The sequence below is a fragment of the Scyliorhinus torazame genome, chromosome 2, assembly GCF_047496885.1.
Source record: "Scyliorhinus torazame isolate Kashiwa2021f chromosome 2, sScyTor2.1, whole genome shotgun sequence".
Classification (NCBI taxonomy): Eukaryota; Metazoa; Chordata; class Chondrichthyes; order Carcharhiniformes; family Scyliorhinidae; genus Scyliorhinus; species Scyliorhinus torazame.
The window spans coordinates 191,046,622-191,061,234 of NC_092708.1; the positions used below are offsets into that span (position 1 = coordinate 191,046,622).

The 14,613-nt window shown below is 51.6% G+C and overlaps 1 protein-coding gene and 1 long non-coding RNA gene across 2 annotated transcripts in view; both read left to right on the forward strand.

Moving 5' to 3' along the window:
• Nucleotides 1-14,613, forward strand: part of LOC140394460 (uncharacterized) — a 104,379-nt gene that overhangs the window by 5,060 nt on the left and 84,706 nt on the right. The window lies entirely within an intron of this gene.
• The window catches only part of LOC140394434 (uncharacterized), a 66,658-nt gene continuing 55,955 nt past the window's right edge, over nucleotides 3,911-14,613 (forward strand). Inside the window, exon 1 of the mRNA XM_072481705.1 lies at nucleotides 3,911-3,960. The gene's annotated coding sequence lies outside the window, so the exon portion shown is untranslated. The remainder of the gene's footprint in view (nucleotides 3,961-14,613) is intronic.

The following is a 14,613-nucleotide window of genomic DNA, read 5'->3' on the forward strand; positions in this document are numbered from 1 at the left end:
AGCATGCCGTATGCCTTCTTGACTACCTTCTCCACCTGTGTTGCCCCTTTCAATGACCTGTGGACCTGTACTCCTAGATCTCTTTGACTTTCAATACTCTTGAGGGTTCTACCATTCACTGTATATTCCCTACCTGCATTAGACCTTCCAAAATGCATTACCTCACATTTGTCCGGATTAAACTCCATCTGCCATCTCTCCGCCCAAGTCTCCAGACAATCTAAATCCTGCTGTATCCTCCGACAGTCCTCATCGCTATCCGCAATTCCACCAACCTTTGTGTCGTCTGCAAACTTACTAATCAGACCAGTTACATTTTCCTCCAAATCATTTATATATACTACAAAGAGCAAAGGTCCCAGCACTGATCCCTCTGGAACATCACTGGTCACAGCCCTCCAATTAGAAAAGCATCCCTCCATTGCTACTCTCTGCCTTCTATGGCCTAGCCAGTTCTGTATCCACCTTGCCAGCTCGCCCCTGATCCCGTGTGACTTCACCTTTTGTACTAGTCTACCATGAGGGACCTTGTCAAAGGCCTTACTGAAGTCCATATAGACAACATCCACTGCCCTACCTGCATCAATCATCTTAGTGACCTCCTCGAAAAACTCTATCAAGTTAGTGAGACACGACCTCCCCTTCACAAAACCGTGCTGCCTCTCACTAATACGTCCATTTGCTTCCAAATGGGAGTAGATCCTGTCTCGAAGAATTCTCTCCAGTAATTTCCCTACCACTGAAGTAAGGCTCACCAGCCTGTAGTTCCCGGGATTATCCTTGCTACCCTTCTTAAACAGAGGAACAACATTGGCTATTCTCCAGTCCTCCGGGATATCCCCTGAAGACAGCGAGGATCCAAAGATTTCTGTCAAGGCCTCAGCAATTTCCTCTCCAGCCTCCTTCAGTATTCTGGGGTAGATCCCATCAGGCCCTGGGGACTTATCTACCTTAATATTTTTTAAGACGCCCAACACCTCGTCTTTTTGGATCACAATGTGACCCAGGCTATCTACACCCCCTTCTCCAGACTCAACATCTACCAATTCCTTCTCTTTGGTGAATACTGATGCAAAGTATTCATTTAGTACCTCGCCCATTTCCTCTGGCTCCACACATAGATTCCCTTGCCTATCCTTCAGTGGGCCAACCCTTTCCCTGGCTACCCTCTTGCTTTTTATGCACGTGTAAAAAGCCTTGGGATTTTCCTTAACCATATTTGCCAATGACTTTTCGTGACCCCTTCTAGCCCTCCTGACTCCTTGCTTAAGTTCCTTCCTACTTTCCTTATATTCCACGCAGGCTTTGTCTGTTCCCAGCCTTTTAGCCCTGACAAATGCCTCCTTTTTCTTTTTGACGAGGCCTACAATATCACTCGTCATCCAAGGTTCCCGAAAATAGCCGTATTTATCTTTCTTCCTCACAGGAACATGCCGGTCCTGTATTCCTTTCAACTGCCACTTGAAAGCCTCCCACATGTCAGATGTTGATTTGCCCTCAAACATCCGCCCCCAGTCTATGTTCTTCAGTTCCCGCCTAATATTGTTATAATTAGCCTTCCCCCAATTTAGCACATTCATCCTCGGACCACTCTTATCATTGTCCACCAGTACTTTAAAACTTACTGAATTGTGGTCACTGTTACCGAAATGCTCCCCTACTGAAACATCTACCACCTGGCCGGACTCATTCCCCAATACCAGGTCCAGTACCGCCCCTTCCCTAGTTGGACTGTCTACATATTGTTTTAAGAAGCCCTCCTGGATGCTCCTTACAAACTCCGCCCCGTCTAAGCCCCTGGCACTAAGTGAGCCCCAGTCAATATTGGGGAAGTTGAAGTCTCCCATCACCACAACCCTGTTGTTTTTACTCTTTTCCAAAATCTGTCTACCTATCTGCTCCTCTATCTCCCGCTGGCTGTTGGGAGGCCTGTAGTATACCCCCAACATTGTGACTGCACCCTTCTTATTCCTGATCTCTACCCATATAGCCTCACTGCCCTCTGAGGTGTCCTCTCGCAGTACAGCTGTGATATTCTCCCGAACCAGTAGCGCAACTCCGCCTCCCCTTTTACATCCCCCTCTATCCTGCCTGAAACATCTAAATCCTGGAACGTTTAGCTGCCAATCCTGCCCTTCCCTCAACCAGGTCTCTGTAATGGCAACAACATCATAGTTCCAAGTACTAATCCAAGCTCTAAATTCATCTGCCTTACCCGTAATGCTCCTTGCATTAAAACATATGCACTTCAGGCCACCAGACCCGCTGTGTTCAGCAACTTCTCCCTGTCTGCTCTGCCTCAGAGCCACACTGTCCCTATTCCCTAGTTCTCCCTCAATGCTCTCACCTTCTGACCTATTGCTCCCGTGCCCACCCCCCTGCCATACTAGTTTAAACCCTCCCGTGTGACACTAGCAAACCTCGCGGCCAGGATATTTATGCCTCTCCGGTTTAGGTGCAACCCGTCCTTCTTATACAGGTCACACCTGTCCCAGAAGAGCTCCCAGTGGTCCAGATAATGGAAACCCTCCCTCCTACACCAGCTGTTTAGCCACGTGTTTAGCTGCTCTATCTTGATATTTCTAGCCTCACTGGCACGTGGCACAGGGAGTAATCCCGAGATTACAACCCTCGAGGTCCTGTCTTTTAACTTTCTGCCTAGCTCCCTGAACTCCTGCTGCAGGACCTCATGCCCCTTCCTGCGGGGGTCGGGGGTCTGGTCGTAGCCGAAAATAGGGGATCTGATCCTATATACCGGGGTGCGAACGCGGTAGGCTCTCCTTCTCCATTTCCTTAGACGCATAGTCTGCACGATGCAGCAGAGTATCGCTAATACTAGTAAGGTTTCTATTACATATGACAGAGAGTACCAGGTTATAAACCCTGCACACCAAGATGGTGTGGTGTCGCTTGTGACTGGGCTCTGGGTACTATGGGGAAGTGAATCATTAACGGCTGGGGGGGGGGGGGGGGGGGGGGGCGGGGTTGGGGTCGGGTTCGCGTTCACGCGCAACCAAATGTCCATTATGGTGATGAGCAATGCGGAGGATGTCCTCATGGTTCTTCTTCTGTCACTTCTCTTCTCTTCTCTGGTCCTGGAGCTTCTGGAGTTGTGTGGGATCAAGCATAGTGTCTGTTACTATCTTGGTTTAATATCTCGTATGATAGCCTGTCTGTCCCTTCGTGCCAATGACTCCCTTTATAATTGGTCACTATGTGTGACTCCCTCGTTTACTTATTTTTTCCAAAAATTGAATTTCTGGACAAGACTCACTTACAAATACTGAACCAGTGCGAGCCATCTCGCGGACTGTGCGATTTACCATCCAAATGTTTGAGGATGTGAATAGCATAAGGTTGGCAACCTAAGGGTTACCTGAAACAAAACAAAACTTTTGAAGCAAAAACTTCCGAAATGAGGTGCGTATGGGCCGCGACGGGTACGATTTGGATGGAGTCCCCGGGTAGGACGGCGACCAATGCCGTGTGTGCCCTACCCGAGCGTAGCTGACCAGAGGGGGGGTTCCCAGGCAGGGCGGAGACCAATGCCGTTTCTCCACTGCCTGAGAAACCGACAAGAACGGGCAAGAAATGTAGTCATCGTGGGGGGTTGCCGTATTGGTTCTTCCCTCGAACCAGAAGGGCAGTTATGAATGGGGGTCTGTCGACAGACGAGTTCCTCTGAACTGGCGTCTGGGACATTAGCAAGTCTCTGCAGGCAAGTTCTCAGAGGATCCGGCCGAAAGGGCGTGGGGCTGTTGAAAAAAAACATTTTGGCCTGAGATACAACATTTAACAGAACAAGTACAAACAGCATAAAACATGCTGCAAGTTCCATCAGAATACAGGACATCGTAAATCACATTTGGATTGGGGTGTAACTAGCATATGGAGGGAGTGCAGTGTGACCGAAGAAGAGAGGAAGGAGGAGCGAAACAAAAATGAAGTGGCCTTGCTGAGGTAACGCTGCCATGAGAAGTGGTGGGTAAGCGCTCACAGTTTGCATGGGGCAGCTGGGACCTTGTAGCTGCTGTGGGTGGTGTTCTCTTGCATATCTGGGAGCTAGTCTAGCTGGTGGGGGTCTCCTGCAATCTCGGGCGAAGTGTCCTGACTGCCCACAGTTGTAACATGACCCCTGGGGCACATAAGGTGGAGCAGGCTCTCTGGTGCATTGTTCCCTTGGGTATGGTTCCCTGGGTGGGGGGTCGGGGCTGTTGGTGTCTTTGCTGGTTCGGAGGGCATTTGTGGGCTGATTCCGTTGCTGTTTCAGGGGGGCTTGACATTCTTGTGCATAATGTCCTAATTGTCTGCAATTGTAACACTCCGGTGGTTTCTGTGGGGGGCTGTTCCTTCCTTCGTTTACCCATGCGGGGTTCTGGTGCGTTTTAACTGGATGCATATCTGCCTGCTCTTCCTCGGGTTTCCTAACTGCGGGTTTGTCTGCTTCTGCCTGCTGTTCTTCGGGATTTTTGTTCATGGGTTTGTTTTGTACAGACTGCTCCCAGGTGCGGGACAATCTTTTTAAAACCCATTTCTCATGGTGGGCTTCCTCTGAGGGGTCATAACTCGTACAGGCTTTTTGTCCTGCCTCTGTGGCATGGGAGATAAGGGTGCGGGTCCATTTGGCCATGTTGTCTGGGGCCAAATGGGCGCGGCCTAAGTTTCCAAAAACTGCTGCAAAGTGGATCCACAGGCGTCCAGCAAACGCTGTGGGATGCTCGGATTTCTTTTGCCTGCATTTGTTGAGGCCATCTACGGGGTCACCCCGGTTATACCCGATCGCGACTCGGGCCGTGGTATGCATTTCTGCAAGGGTGCCTCCTCCTACATTCTGTGGGTCGGGAAGGGCTGCTACGACCGAAGGGTCTAGACTCAAAACGTTGAGCTTTACATGCTCTCGCTCATCCAGGCCATACATGGATGCCTTCTGCTTTACTCTGGCAAAGAAGTGGTGGGGGTCTGAGGTGGGCAGGAACGGTGTGATTTTCCTGCACGCGTCCCGTGATTGGGTCACTGTTAAGGGGGTGGTGTACAGAAATTCCGTGTCGTCTGATGTGGCTGTGCGGTGGGTGGTTACAGGGTTCATTGAAGCCTGAACTATCTGCTCTGTGGGGGGTTGGGGCGCTTTCCTCTTTTGGGGCTTTCCCTGCGCACATGTTCCCTGAACATATCTCTGTGCTGTCTCATTCAACTCTTTCCAATCAGGGCCGTCTTCCTCATCTAACTTGGCTCCAAAGGTTTCCTGGAATCCTTTTTGGACTGAAAGCAGAGATTGCAGTTCTGCAATCTGCTTCCGGCACTTTGCGTCGTCTAGTAAGCTTTGTCTTTGCTCCGTGGTGGCAGCATGGAGTGCTCTTAACGCTGCCTTCAGGTCACTACACTGCCTCTGCAATGACTCTACCTGCTTCTCAGTTTCTTCTCGTACCAGGACTGCACGTCGCGTGTCCTGATAGGCCTTTTCATACTGGGACTGGAAACTGCTTAAGTGCGCCAGACAAGACTGGTGTGCCCACTTGACATCATCCACCTCTCCGTCTTTTGCTGCCAACTTCCTCCTCAACTCTAAGTTCTCTCTCTCTGCCTCACTAACATCGACCTTACACATTCGATGTGTGCCTTCTATCTCTTTCCGGAGCATCCTAACGACCTCCTCTGTGCCTCGCAATTGTGCCAAGCAGGACACAATTGCCATCGGCTTGCGGGCTTTCCCTAAGCTCTTCTTGTGAATCTCGCTCAGGTTCTCCCACCAAGTATGTCCTATACTCCTGGGACCTGTTTCCTCGTTGCTACAGAATTCGCTCCAAAGGGGCCATCCTTTCCCTTTGAGGTACTTCCTGATTTCTTCCTCCCATACGGGACATTGTCCCACTCTACTGCTGCTGATCGCTGCGACCGCAATTCCTCTGGGTTCATGAGGCGCTGCATTGCCTGCATTCCCATCTTTCCTATCCGAATGCTTCTTTTAAATTTGGAACAGGGAGACTAAGGTGGTGCTATTATTACGGGTACGGCTTTCGCTCATTTCCGAAATACAAACTCCCGACAGTTTTGTCGCAACAAAAATCTATCAGTATTACCTGATCGCCCTGTTAGTTACGCATGCATACACACACTACTGAATTATGAAGATTGATCAGAACTGCTTGAACACTTGTGGTTTTCTGTTCCCAATTGGATCTCATATTCAAATTTTTGGGTTCTCCCGGAGTGGTTAAGCCACTTCTAGATCGAGTCCCAGCAGAGTCGCCAAATAATGTTGCTAACTTTTCAGTTGGTTCAATTGCTCTGTTTTATTACCTTTGCTCTCGAGTCGCCAGGTTTCTTTATGATGCCGCCACGAGGTTCAAGTCCAAGTAATGGTCAATAACTCAATACACCGATTAGTAAGATTCAAATCAAAGCACATTTATTATACACAGTAATCGCTACTCATGCACAAATTCTACGTCTAAGCTACTTCTACAACTAACAGGCCTATACTTAACTTCGGTCTGGCCCACCAGGTCAGGGGAACAAATGGCCTTTCGTTCGGGTTCTGAGTCTGCGGGATTTGAAGTTGGTACGGATTGGTAGCTAGGAGCGCCTATCTCATAGCGAGCGTTGAATTAAGACTTACTTCTTTCGGCGGTCACTGCACCGGTCACGGTCAAGGTTGGTTCGCGTTGCTGGGTGACCCGGACAGGAAGAAGAGAGCGAGTTGAACTTGGGGGCTTAACTTTATAGTCCCCATGGGCTTCACGCCATTCGGGGCGGACCCTTTACCTGGTTCTAGTGATTGGACTTTGTTCCAATTGCTTTGGAACAACAGTAAACTTTGGGGTCCCACACACTGATCACTGGGGTCTCACACACTAAACCCTGGGGTCTCACACACTAAACCCTGGGGTCTCACACACTAAACCCTGGGGTCACACACACTAAACCCTGGGGTCACACATACTAAACCCTGGGGTCTCACACACTAAACCCTGGGGTCACACACTTAACCCTGGGGTCACACACACTAAACCCTGGGGTCTCACACACTAAACCCTGGGGTCTCACACACTAAACCCTGGGGTCTCACACACTAAACCCTGGGGTCTCACACACTAAACCCTGGGTTCTCATTCATTCAGCCCTGGGATCTCACACACTAAATCCTGGGGTCTCACATACTAAACCTTGGGGTCTCACACACTAAACCCTGGGGTCTCACACACTAAACTCTGGGCTCTGACACACTAAAGCCTGGGGTCTCACACACTAAATCTTGGGGTCTCACACACTAAACACTGGGGTCTCACACACTAAACCCTGGGCTCTCACACACTAAACCCTGGGGTCTCACACACTAATCCCTGGGGTCTCACACACTAATCCCTGGGGTCTCATACACTAAACCCTGGGGTCTCACACACTAAACCCTGGGGTCTCACACACTAATCCCTGGGGTCTCACACACTAAACTCTGGGGTCTCACACACTAAACCCTGGGGTCTAACACACTAAGCCCTGGGCTCTCACACACTAAACTCTGGGGTCACACACACTAAACCCTGGAGTCACACACACTAAACCCTGGGGTCTCACACACTAAACCCTGGGATCTCACACACTAAACACTGCGGTCTCACACACTAAACCCTGGGGTCTCACACACTAATCCCTGGGGTCTCACACACTAAACCCTGGGGTCTCACACACTAAACCCTGGGGTCTCACACACTAAACCCTGGGGTCTCACACACTAAACCCTGGGATCTCACACACTAAACCCTGGGGTCTCACATACTAAACCTTGGGGTCTCACACACTAAACCCTGGGGTCTCACACACTAAACTCTGGGCTCTCACACACTAAAGCCTGGGGTCTCACACACTAAATCTTGGGGTCTCACACACTAAACACTGGGGTCTCACACACTAAACCCTGGGCTCTCACACACTAAACCCTGGGGTCTCACACACTAATCCCTGGGGTCTCACACACTAATCCCTGGGGTCTCATACACTAAACCCTGGGGTCTCACACACTAAACCCTGGGGTCTCACACACTAATCCCTGGGGTCTCACACACTAAACTCTGGGGTCTCACACACTAAACCCTGGGGTCTAACACACTAAGCCCTGGGCTCTCACACACTAAACTCTGAGGTCACACACACTAAACCCTGGAGTCACACACACTAAACCCTGGGGTCTCACACACAAAACCCTGGGATCTCACACACTAAACACTGCGGTCTCACACACTAAACCCTGGGGTCTCACACACTAATCCCTGGGGTCTCACACACTAAACACTGCGGTCTCACACACTAAACCCTGGGGTCTCACACACTAAACTCTGGGGTCTCACACACTAAACCCTGCGGTCACACACACTAAACCCTGGGGTCTCACACACTAATCCCTGGGGTCTCACACACTAAACCCTGGGGTCTCACACACTAAACCCTGGGGTCACACACACTAAACCCTGGGGTCTCACACACTAAACCCTGGGGCCTCACACACTAAACCCTGCGGTCACACACACTAAACCCTGGGGTCTGACACACTGAACCCTGGGGTCACACACACTAAACCCTGGGGTCTCACACACTAAACTCTGGGGTCACACACACTAAATTCTGGGGTCACACACTAAACCCTGGGGTCACGCACACTAAACCCTGGGGTCACACACTAAACACTGGGGTCACACACACTAAACTCTGGGGTCACACACACTAAACTCTGGGGTCACACACACTAAACCCTGGGGTCTCACACACTAAACTCTGGGGTCACACACACTAAACCCTGGGGTCACACACTAAACCCTGAGGTCACACACACTAAACCCTGGGGTCACACACTAAACCCTGGGGTCACACACACTGAACCCTGGGGTCACACACACACTAAACCCTGGGGTCACACACTAAACCCTGGGGTCACACACTAAAACCTGGGGTCACACACACTAAACCCTGGGGTCTGACACACTGAACCCTGGGGTCTCACACACTAAACTCTGGGGTCTCACACACTAATCCCTGGGGTCTCACACACTAAACCCTAGGGTCTCAAACACTAAACCCTGGGGTTACACACACTAAACTCTGGGGTCTCAAACACTAAACCCTGGGGTCACACACACTGAACCCTGGGGTCACACACACTAAACCCTAGGGTCTCAAACACTAATCCCTGGGGTCACACACACTAAACCCTGGGGTCTCAAACACTAAACCCTGGGGTCACACACACTGAACCCTGGGGTCACACACACTAAACCCTGGGGTCACACACTAAACCCTGGGGTCACACACTAAAACCTGGGGTCACACACACTAAACCCTGGGGTCTGACACACTGAACCCTGGGGTCTCACACACTAAACTCTGGGGTCTGACACACTGAACCCTGGGGTGACACACTAAACCCTGCGGTCTCACACACTAAACCCTGGGGTCACACACTAAACCCTGGGGTCACACACTAAACCCTGGGGTCACACACACTAAACCCTGGGGTCACACACGAACCCTGGGGTCACACACACTAAACTCTGGGGTCTCACACACTAATCCCTGGGGTCACCCACACTAATCCCTGGGGTCTCAAACACTAAACCCTGGGGTCTGACACACTAAACCCTGGGGTCTCACACACTAAACCCTGGGGTCTCACACTCTATACCCTGGGGTCTCACACACTAAACCCTGGGGTCTCACACACTAAACCCTGGGGTCACACAATAAACCCTGGGGTCACACACTAAAACCTGGGGTCTCACACACTAAACCCTGGGGTCTGACACACTGAACCCTGGGGTCTCACACACTAAACTCTGGGGTCTGACACACTGAACCCTGGGGTCACACACTAAACCCTGGGGTCTCACACGCTAAACCCTGGGGTCACACATTAAACCCTGGGGTCACACACACTAAACCCTGGGGTCACACACACTAAACTCTGGGGTCTCACACACTAATCCCTGGGGTCACCCACACTAATCCCTGGGGTCTCAAACACTAAACCCTGGGGTCTGACACACTAAACCCTGGTGTCTCACACACTAAACCCTGGAGTCTCACACACTATATCCTGGGGTCTCACACACTAAACCCTGGGGTCTCACACACTAAACCCTGGGGTCTCAAACACTAAACCCTGGGGTCTCACAGACTAAACCCTGGGGTCACACACACTAAACTCTGGGGTCACACACACTAAACCCTGGGTTCTCACACACTAAACCCTGGAGACTCACACTAAACCCTGGGGTCACACACACAAAACTCTGGGGTCACACACTAAACCCTGGGGTCTCACACTCTAAACCCTGGGGTCACACACACTAAACCCTGGGGTCTGACACACTGAACCCTGGGGTCTCACACACTAAACTGTGGGGTCTGACACACTGAACCCTGGGGTCACACACTAAACCCTGGGGTCTCACACACTAAACCCTGGGGTCACACACTAAACCCTGGGGTCACACACACTAAACCCTGGGGTCACACACACTGAACTCTGGGGTCTCACACACTAATCCCTGGGGTCACCCACACTAATCCCTGGGGTCTCAAACACTAAACCCTGGGGTCTGACACACTAAACCCTGGGGTCTCACACACTAAACCCTGGGGTCTCACACACTATACCCTGGGGTCTCACACACTAATCCCTGGGGTTTCACACACTAAACCCAGGGATCACACAATAAACCCTGGGGTCTCACACACTAAACCCTGGGGTCTCAAACACTAAACCCTGGGGTCTCAAACACTAAACCCTGGGGTCTCACACACTAAACCCTGGGGTCACACACACTAAACTCTGGGGTCACACACACTAAACCCTGGGGTTTCACACACTAAACCCTGGAGACTCACACTAAACCCTGGGGTCACACACACTAAACTCTGGGGTCACACACACTAAACCCTGGTCTCTCACACACTAAACCCTGGGGTCTCAAACACTAAACCCTGGGGTCTGCCACACTAAACCCTGTGGTCTCACACACTAAATCCTGGGGTCTCCCACACAAAACTCTGGGGTCACACACACTAAAACCTGGGGTTTCACACACTAAACCCTGGAGACTCACACTAAACCCTGGGGTCACACACACTAAACTCTGGGGTCACACACACTAAACCCTGGTCTCTCACACACTAAACCCTGGGGTCTCACACACTAAACCCTGGGGTCTCACACACTAAACCCTGGGGTCTCACACACTAAACCCTGGGGTCTGCCACACAAAACCCTGTGGTCTCCCACACTAAACCCTGGGGTCTCCCACACTAAACCCTGGGGTCTCACACACACTAAACCCTGGGGTCTCACACACTAAACCCTGGGGTCTCACACACTAAACCCTGGGGTCTCACACTCTCAACCCTGGGGTCTCACACTCTAAACCCTGGGGTCTCACACACTAAACCCTGGGGTCTCACACACTAAACCCTGGGGTCTCACAATCTAAACCCTGGGGTCACGCACACTAAACCCTGGGGTCTCACACACGAAACCCTGGGGTCTCCCACACTAAACCCTGGGGTCTCACACACACTAAACCCTGGGGTCTCACACACTAAACCCTGGGGTCTCACACACTAAACCCTGGGGTCTCACACTCTCAACCCTGGGGTCTCACACTCTAAACCCTGGGGTCTCACACACTAAACCCTGGGGTCTCACACACTAAACCCTGGGGTCTCACAATCTAAACCCTGGGGTCACGCACACTAAACCCTGGGGTCTCACACACGAAACCCTGGGGTCTCACACACTAATCCCTGGGGTCTCACACACTAAACTCTGGGGTCTCACACACTAAACCCTAGGGTCTCAAACACTAAACCCTGGGGTCTCACACACTAAACCCTGGGGTCTCACACACTAAACCCTGCGGTCTCACACACTAAACCCTGGGGTCACACACTAAACCCTGGGGTCTCACACACTAAACGCTGGGGTCACACACACTAAACTCTAAGGGTCTCACACACTAAACCCTGGGGTCTGACACACTGAACGCTGGGGTCACACACACTAAACTCTGGAGTCTCACACACTAAAGCCTGGGGTCTCACACACTAAACCCTGGGGTCTCACACACTAAACCCTGGGGTCTCATTCATTCAACCCTGGGGTCTCACACACTAAACCCTGGGGTCTCACACACTTAACCCTGGGGCCTCACACACTAAACCCTGGGTTCTCAAACACTAATCCCTGGGGTCTCACACACTAAACCCTGGGGTCTCACACACTAAACTCTGGGGTCTCACACACTAAACTCTGGGGTCTCACACACTAAACCCTGGGGCCTCACACACTAATCCCTGGGGTCTCACACACTAAACTCTGGGGTCACACACACTAAACCCTGGGGTCTCACTCACTAAACCCTGGGGTCTCACACACTTAACCCTGGGGTCACACACACTAAACCCTGGGGTCTCACACACTAAACCCTGGGGACTCACACACTAAACCCTGGGGTCTCACACACTAAACCCTGGGGTCTCACACACTAAACCCTGGGGACTCACACACTAAACCCTGGGGTCACACACTAAACCCTGGGGTCACGCACTAAACCCTGGGGTCTCACACACTAAACCCTGGGGTCAACCACACTAAACCCTGGGGTCTCACACACTAAACTCTGGGGCCTCACACACTAAACTCTGGGCTCACACACTAAACCCTGGGGTCACACACTGAACCCTGGGGTCACACACACTAAACCCTGGCGCCTCACACACTAAACACTGGGGTCTCACACACTTAACCGTGGGGTCACACACACTAGACCCTGGAGTCTCACACACTAAACCCTGGGGACTCACACACTAAACCCTGGGGTCACACACACTAAACCCTGGGGTCACACACTAAACCCTGGGGTCACACACTAAACCCTGGGGTCTGACACACTGAACCCTGGGGTCACACACACTAAACCCTGGGGTCTCACACACTAAACTCTGGGGTCACACACACTAAACCCTGGAATCACACAGTAAACCCTGGGGTCTCACACACTAAACCCTGGGGTCTCACACACTAAACCCTGGGGTCCCACACTCTCAACCCTGGGGTCTCACACTCTAAACCCTGGGGTTTCACACACTAAACCCTGGGGTCTCACAGACTAAACCCTGGGGTCTCACAATCTAAACCCTGGGGTCACGCACACTAAACCCTGGGGTCTCACACACGAATCCCTGGGGTCTCACACACTAATCCCTGGGGTCTCACACACTAAACTCTGGGGTCTCACACACTAAACCCTAGGGTCTCAAACACTAAACCCTGGGGTCTCACACACTAAACCCTGGGGTCTCACACACTAAACCCTGCGGTCTCACACACTAAACCCTGGGGTCACACACTAAACACTGGGGTCACACACACTAAACTCTGGGGTCTCACACACTAAACCCTGGGGTCACACACACTAAACCCTGGGGTCTCACACACTAAACTCTGGGGTCTCACACACTAAACCCTGGGGTCTCACACACTAAACTCTGGGGTCTCACACACTAAACCCTGGGGTCTCACACACTAAACCCTGGGGTCTCACACACTAAACCCTGGGGTCACACACACTAAGCCCTGGGGTCTCACACACTAAACCCTGCGGTCTCACACACTAAACCCTGCGGTCTCACACACTAAACCCTGGGGTCTCACACACTAAACTCTGGAGTCTCACACACTAAACCCTAGGTTCTCACACACTAAACCCTGGGGTCTCACACACTAAACCCTGGGGTCTCATTCATTCAACCATGGGGTCTCACACACTAAACCCTGGGGTCTCACACACTTAACCCTGGGGCCTCACACACTAAACCCTGGGTCCTCACACACTGAACCCTGGGGTCACACACTAAACCCTGGGGTCTCACACACTAAACGCTGGGGTCACACACACTAAACTCTAAGGGTCTCACACACTAAACCCTGGGGTCTGACACACTGAACGCTGGGGTCACACACACTAAACTCTGGGGTCTCACACACTAAAGCCTGGGGTCTCACACACTAAACCCTGGGGTCTCACACACTAAACCCTGGGGTCTCATTCATTCAACCCTGGGGTCTCACACACTAAACCCTGGGGTCTCACACACTTAACCCTGGGGCCTCACACACTAAACCCTGGGTTCTCAAACACTAATCCCTGGGGTCTGACACACTAAACCCTGGGGTCTCACACACTAAACTCTGGGGTCTCACACACTAAACTCTGGGGTCTCACACACTTAACCCTGGGGTCACACACACTAAACCCTGGGGTCTCACACACTAAACCCTGGGGACTCACACACTAAACCCTGGGGTCTCACACACTAAACCCTGGGGTCTCACACACTAAACCCTGGGGACTCACACACTAAACCCTGGGGTCACACACTAAACCCTGGGGTCTCACACACTAAACCCTGGGGTCAACCACACTAAACCCTGGGGTCTCACACACTAAACTCTGGGGCCTCACACACTAAACTCTGGGCTCACACACTAAACCCTGGGGTCACACACTGAACCCTGGGGTCACACACACTAAACCCTGGCGCCTCACACACTAAACACTGGGGTCTCAC